Below are 7551 nucleotides of genomic sequence, written 5' to 3' on the forward strand. Positions count from 1 at the left end.
AGCTGAAATCACAGCACTGCACTCCAGCCTAGGTGACAGAGCAAGACTCCATCTCAGAAAAAAAGAAAACAAAAAAAGAAATATAGATTTTCTACGTTTCTTTCCCTTATCCTGGTGCTTTTTAGCAGATTCCTATTGCACTAAGCGGTTCAGATCTTCTCAGCATGTACAGAATTTTTCAGGAGTGTGTGTTAAATGCTTTGGCCAAATGACTTTCAGACAACTGCGGCTCAGCCCAGCAAAGGAATCCTGCAGTGCACTAAGAGTGTCCTTCTAATTTAAAGGAGATTATTTCTTTTTTCTCCTTCCTCCCTTCCTTCCTTCCTTCCCTTTTTCTTTTTTTTCTTTCCTTCCCTCCCTCCCTCCTTCCCTCCCTCCCATTCTTCCTCCCTCCCCCCTCCCTCCCTCCTTCCCTCCCTCCCTCCCTCCCTTCCTTCCTTCCTTCCTTCTTTTCTGGTGTTCCAGGCTGGAGTGCAGTGGCACGATCTCGGCTCACTGCAACCTCTTCCCTCCCAGGTTTAAGCAATTCTCCTGCCTAGCTGGGATTACAGGCATGCACCACCATAACCAGCTAATTCTATATATTTAGTTAGAAATGGGTTTTCACCATATGGGCCAGGCTGGTCTTGAACTCCTGACCTCAGGCAATCTGCCCACCTCAGCCTCCCAAAGTGTTGTGATTACAAGTGTGAGCCACCATGCCTGGCCAATTTCAATTTGTCTACTTGAGGGTTCTGCTAAATATGACTCAAACCAAGAAAATCCCCTAGGGAATAAATGTGGCAAAAATAGGGCAAAGATGCATTGTTATGAATATTAAATGTTGAAAAAAAAAGACTTATTCATTGGAGATAAACTGAAAACCACTTGAAATTTACATATGGCACATGGTCCTAATGCAGAAATGTTAATTTCTTCCTTGAAAATTATTTTTAAAACATAATTAGAAAAACAACACAAAACTTGGACTCGTATTTTCCCAAAGCTGGCCAGCCCTCATGGAGAGAGAGGGGCATCTTTCACAGTCCCCATCAGCGAGGTTTATTGGAAAGAGATGGATTATGGGGAGGCCTGGGAGAGCACGTGGGGCCACAGAGTTTCACCCAGGGCTGAACGTCATGGAGCCTGCTCCCTCGGTGCCCTGTTTGCCCTCAGACTTATTCCCAGCCTTTCCTTGCTCCCATCAGCTCTCTCAGGGAGCTACACTTCTCAAGTTTCTTGTCCTCTCTGGCTTGACATAGCATGGAAGCTACTGGAAGATTGGAGCAGAAGGGAGAAGCTGTAGTAATTTCCTCCCTCTCTCTCTACCTTGAGTGATGTCTCTGTGAACGGCTCCAGCATCTGCCTGGTGATGCCATATCCTGGGCTCCGTTCACTCTGTGTCTTCCAGCCTTAGTACTTCCTGCTGTTGCTAATCTCTGCTTGGCTTCTCTACTCATTCAACTCTTACATAATAAAACCCCTTTGAGTTCCCCCCAAAATTTCCAAATTGGTTTCTGCTTTTCTTTTTCTATTCTTCCTTTTTTTTTTTTTTTTTTTTTTTTTTAATACAGTCTCGCTCTGTTCCCAGGCTGGAGTGTAGGGGTGTGATCTGGGCTCACTGCAGCCTCTACCTCCCAGGTTCAAGTGATTCTCATGCCACTCCCGGGGAGTTGGGGTTACAGGCGTGTGCCACCATGCCCAGCTAAATTTTGTCTTTTTAGTAGAGACAGGGTTTCACCATGTTAGCAAGGCTGGTCTCAAACTCCTGGCCTCATGTTATCTACCTGCCTCCGCCTCCTGAAGTGCTGAGATTACAGGAGTGAGCCACTGCACCGGGCCTTGTTTTTTTTTTTTTTTTTTTTTTTTTTTTTTTTTTTGAGACAGCGTCTCGCTCTGTTGCCCAGGCTGGAGTGCAGTGGTGCAATCATAGTTTACTGCAACCTCAAACTTCTGGTATCAAGTGATCCTCCTGCCTCAGCCTCCCAAGTAGCAAGGGCTCCAGTAGAGAGCACTGGTACCACCATGTCCAGTTAAGTCATCAAAAAAATTTTTGTAGAGATGGAATCTGGCTATGTTGCCCAGGCTGGTCTAAAACTCCTGTCCTCAAGCCATCCTCCTGTCTTGGCCTCCTAAATTGCCTGGATTGCTGCTATGCCTGGCAGTGTCTGTTTTCTGAGAGGACTCTGACACTAACACTGGCTATGATTTAAGATCATACTGGGCAATGCTTTCCAGCTCAAGGGAACAGACAGGAAGGTGGTAAAGGGAAAACATTTCAAAGATCCATGGTCCCGTGAAATCCATTTGTCGCAATGGCAACGATAAAAGGCAGAGTCTGCAAGAAACAGGGCCTGTGTATGCGCCAAGGTTTAGAGAGAATTGTAAGCATGTGTCTAAAGAAAACCAGAAGTTAGCTATCTTAATAATCCAGATTCGATGGATGATAGCTGCCAGGTTGTTTATGTTATCACAAAAAGCCATTTATTTCCTAAAGAATGAACTTTTTGATGCCGTGAAGCTTCAAATAATGCTACTGCTCTTGAGTAGACGCCTTCTGGGAACAAATTTAATAAAATCCGAACAAAGGGGGACATCTCCCATTGCCATGCTAACCACGATTGGGTAGCAGAGCGCATGTAATTTTTTAAAAACCACTCTGGGATAATTACTAGCTGCCTTTTAAATTTTAAAATTCTTAACTCTGTATTTATTAAGTCAGGACCATAATTTGTGAAATAAAAGAATTATCAGCTGCGTTAGTTTTGTTACCAATAGGGAGTCCAAATGATAGGAGCAGACAGAGAATTGTTAGCAGCTGTTTTCTATAAAGAAAGAAGGCTACTGAGCTCACTGGTGGTTTCTCCCAGCTACTGAAGAAGCTTGAGGGGGAGCCTTACTGGGAAGCTTAGTGGGGAGGCTTGCTTGAAGCCAAGAGTTCAAGGTTATAGTGGGCTATAATTACACCTGTGAATAGCCCCTGCTCTCCAGCCTGGGCAACAAAGGGAGACCCCATCTCTGAAAAAAAAAAAAAAAAAAAAGAGAGCGAGAACAAGCTAGAAGGAAAACAAGATGTGTTTCGTACTGTATAGACAAAACAGTTTTGTTCCATAAATCATGCACACTTCAAATTATTAATGAACAGGAATGAGCAATTCATTCAGCCTGAAATAAATCATCTTCCTTTTTTGCTTTGAGACAGAGTCTCACTCTGTCACCCAGGCTGGGGTATAGAGGTGTTATCTCGGCTCACTACTTCCTTCATCTCTCAGGTTCAAGAAATTCTCCTGGCTAGGGGGAGAAAAAAAAAAAAAGAAATTCTCCCACCTCAGCCTCCCCAGTAGCTGAGACTACAGGCACCTACCACCACGCCTGGCTAATTTTTTTTTTTTTTTTTGAGATGGAGTCTCACTCTGTTGCCCAGGCTGGAGTGCAGTGGTGCGATCTCAGATCACTGCAACCTCTGCTCCCTGAGTTCAATCAATTCTCCTGCCTCAGCCTCCCAAGTAGCTGGAATTACAGGTGCCTGACACTGTACTTGGCTCATTTTTGTGTTTTTAGTAGAGATGGGGTTTCACCATCTTGGCCAGGCTGGTCTTGAACTCCTGGCCTTGTGATCCACCCACCTTGGCCTCTAAAGTGCTGGGATTACAGGTGTGAGCCATGGCTCTCGGCCAATTTTTATATTTTTAATAGAGACAGGGTTTCACTATTTTGGTCAGGCTGATCTTGAACTCCTGACCTCAGGTGATCCACCCAACTCAGCCTCCTGAAGTGCTGAGATTACAGATGTGAGCCACCATGCCTGGAGTAAATCATCTCTTTTAAGCTGGGCTTGGAAAGATGACAAGGCATTGTGTAGGCAAAACAGGATGGGATTTCAGAAAGACCCAAGAGCATACAGTGAAGACAGTGAGGAGCTGCCAGGTGAGGCTACAGCAGGCAGGAAAGGAGGCTGGCTTTGCAGGCCAGATTCAGCAGTTTTGACTTCATTTTTCATTTTGTGGGGGGATGGGACATCAGGAGTAAGTTCTGACTTTTTATCTTGCCCAAATGCCCAGACCTTAGGGGTCTAGGGAGTTATGCCGTACAAACCATAGATTCTCGTGTCATGGTTTTATTTGACTCTGTATATTGTAATTTGGCTTTTCAATCTGACTCTGGTATAACATTATGAGACAAGAAAGAAAATATTTAACCCCAAAAGATTATTTCCTTGCCATGCCTTGGAAATTGCCCTGCAAAGTCTCTTGCGGGAAAAAGTCCACCTTCTTGTTGTTGTTGTTGTTGAGACAGAATCTTGCTCTGTCGTCCAGGCTGGAGTGCAGTGGTGCAATCTCGGCTCACTGCAACCTCTGCCTCCCAGGTTCAAGCCATTCTCCTGTCCCAACCTCCTGAGTAGCTGGGATTACGGGTGCCTGCCACTATGCCCGGCTAATTTTTGTATTTTTAGTAGAGTCGGTGTTTTGCCATGTTAGCCAGGATGGTCTTGAACTCCTGACCTCATGATCCACCCATCTTGGCCTTCCAAAGTGCTGGGATTACAGGCGTGAGCCACCACACCCGGCCACCAAAATGTATTTGATTGATGTCTCATGCCTCCCTAAAATACAAAAAACCAAGGTGTACCTTGACCACCTTGGGTACATGTTCTCAGGACCTCCTGAGAGCTGTGTCATGGGCCATGGTCACTTATATTTGGCTCAAAATAAATCTCTTCAAATACATTTTTTTAATTAAAAAAACTTTTTTTCTCTCTTTTTGAGATGGAGTCTCACTCTGTCACCCAGGCTGGAGTGCAGTGGTACGATCTCAGCTCACTGCAACCTCCGTCTCCCAGGTTCAAGCGATTCTCCTGCCTCAGCCTCCTGAGTAGCTGGGATTACAGGCATAAGCCACCACACCCGGCTAATTTTTCATATTTTTAGTAGAGATAGGGTTTCACCATGTTGGCCAGGGTGGTCTTGAACTCCTAACCTCAGATGATCCGCCCGCCTTGGCCTCCCAAAGTGCTGGGATTACAGTCGTGAGCCACCATGCCTGGTCCTCTTCAAATATTTTGCAGAGTTTAATTCTTCTTGTCAACAGGCAGGAGGGAGGACCCAGAAGGCTTTTAAGCTGAGGAGGGACATAATCAGATCTGTGCTTTGCAAGTTCCTTGCATGAACAAGTTCCATAAATATTTGTCAAACTGAATTTTTAAAAGATGATAATGGAACAGCAGCTAAAAAATCCCTGAATATAATTATAGTGCTTTAGGTTGGGAGCACTTCGTGCTAGGTGTGGTTAAGACCAATTGTTGGTTTCCTAGCAACCATGCATCTTTTCCATGGAGAAATCTGAAGGGTCACTTGAACATCTCCAGTTGGGAATTATGTTAAGCACAGCAGGAGGCATGTATTTATTTGTTCCCTCAACTTCCAGAGACTGCATGTCACATTCAGAAGGGATTCTTGAGGTTTGGGTGGGGGGAGGTGCCGCTGCAGAGGGCTGGGCTACGCAGGAAGGGAGCCTCTGTGAAGCACTCACTTTCCTATCATGCACATTCCTGTCACGGTGAGGTCTTTATAGAAAACTTAAACACAGAGGAATTTGCAGAGAAAGGTTCAGATGGATATCTGAGGCAAGAGATTGGGTGAGACTTGGGTGAGGAAGGACAAAGATGAAAGAAGCTAAGGCTTATCAAGAAACATCAAGGCCAAGGGCGATGGCTCAAGACTAGTCCCAGCACTCTGGGAGGCTGAGGCGGGTGGATCACCTGAGGTCAGGAGTTTGAGACCAGCCTGACTAGCATGATGAAACCCCTTTCTACTAAAATAATACAAAAATTAGCCGGGCATGGTGGTGCATGCCTGTAATCCCAGCTATTCCAGAGGCTGAGGCAGGAGAATGGCTTCAACCCGGGAGGCGGAGGTTGCAGTGAGTAGAGATCGCGCCACTGTACTCCAGCCTGGGCAACAGGAGCAAAACTCCGTCTCAAAAAAAAAAAAAAAAAAAAAAAAAGGAACATCATCAAGAGACTGAGCATCTTTTTTAGTCATTATTACAAAGGGTAGCAGAATATGCCACCCAAAATATGCCCTTTTGGCATAAAGATGATTTCAAATTGAAGACAATTTTAAAGAGACACAGCCGGGCAAAGTGGCTCATGTCTGTAATCCCAGCACTTTGAAGACCAAGTCAGGTGATGGCCTGAGCCCACGAGTACACCACCAGCCTGGGAAGCATGGTGAAACCCCATCTCCACAAAAAGAAATACAAAAATTAGCGGAGTGTGGGGGTACATGCTTATGTCCCAGCTACCTAGGACATTGAGGTGGGAGGATCGACTGAGCCCCAGAGGCAGAGGTTGCATTGAGCTGAGATCACACCATTGTACTCCAGCCTGGGCAACAGAGTGAGACTCTGTCTCATTTTTAAAAAATAAAAAATTAAAAAATGCCCTTTTCACAAGATGGCGCCAAAAGTGAAGAAGGAAGCTCTTGCCCCTCCTAAAGCCAAAGCGAAGGTTTTGAAGGCCAGGAAGGCCAATGTTGAAAGGTGTCCACAGAAACAAAGAAAAGATCCACATAACACCCACCTTCTGGCGACTCCAGAGGCAGCCCAAATATCCTTGCAGAGCGCCCCCAGGAGAACAAGCTTGACCACTATGCTATCATCAAGTTTCTGCTGACCACCGAGTCCACCATGAATAAGATAGGAGACAACAACGCCCTATGTTCGTTGTGGGTTAAAGCCGACAAACACCAGATCAAACAGGCTGTGAAGAAGCTCTGTGATGTTCATGTGGCCAAGGTCAGCGCCCTGATTAGGCCTGATTGAGAGAAGAAGGTGTGTTCTTGGCTGGCTCCTGATTACAAGGCTTTGGATGTTGCCAACAAAACTGGGATCATCTAAACTGTGTCCACTGGCTAATTCTAAATATATATCTTTTCACCATAAAAAAAAAAAAAAAAGAAAGAAAGAAAAAGTAGACCCAAGAAAAGCTCTCTGACCTCCTTCTTTCTCTACCAGGAAAGGCAGAGTGATTCTTCATTCCCCAAGACACAGCACCAGAGGAATCTACACAACAAACTTTGCTGAAACTAGCCCTTATCTTCCATTCCTTTCCCCATATATTTACCTTTTCCCAATTTGTCACCCCTGGAAGCTCAAAGTCCTTTTTCCTTTGTCTTGTTGCTTCTCTAAAGGTTATTGTTCTCTTGCTATGATGCTGTATAAGCTGAGGTTCTAGCTACTCCTTGGAGTGACTCCTCGGGGATCTCCAAGTTTACGTGTGATGCATCTGTGAATAAACTTCAATTTGCTTTTCTCTTTTTCATCTGTCTTTTGTCAGTGTAGCTTGCAGGGTCCCAGCCAATGAACCTAAGATGGGAAGGAGACAAATGGAGGTTTTCCTTCTTTACACAAAGAATTATCTTTTTTTTTTTTTTTGAGACGGAGTTTTGCTCTTGTTACCCAGGCTGGAGTGCAATGGCGCGATCTCAGCTCACCGCAACCTCCGCCTCCTGGGTTCAGGCGATTCTCCTGCCTCAGCCTACTGAGTAGCTGGGATTACAGGCACGTGCAACC

At 45.2% G+C, this 7551-nt stretch overlaps 1 pseudogene; it reads left to right on the forward strand.

Annotated features, from left to right (window-relative positions):
• Positions 1–6007: 6007 nt before the first annotated feature.
• LOC141580940 (large ribosomal subunit protein uL23-like) lies at positions 6008–7329 on the forward strand (annotated as a pseudogene).
• Positions 7330–7551: the final 222 nt, after the last annotated feature.

This window comes from Saimiri boliviensis, chromosome 13 (genome assembly GCF_048565385.1).
Source record: "Saimiri boliviensis isolate mSaiBol1 chromosome 13, mSaiBol1.pri, whole genome shotgun sequence".
NCBI classification, from domain to species: domain Eukaryota; kingdom Metazoa; phylum Chordata; class Mammalia; order Primates; family Cebidae; genus Saimiri; species Saimiri boliviensis.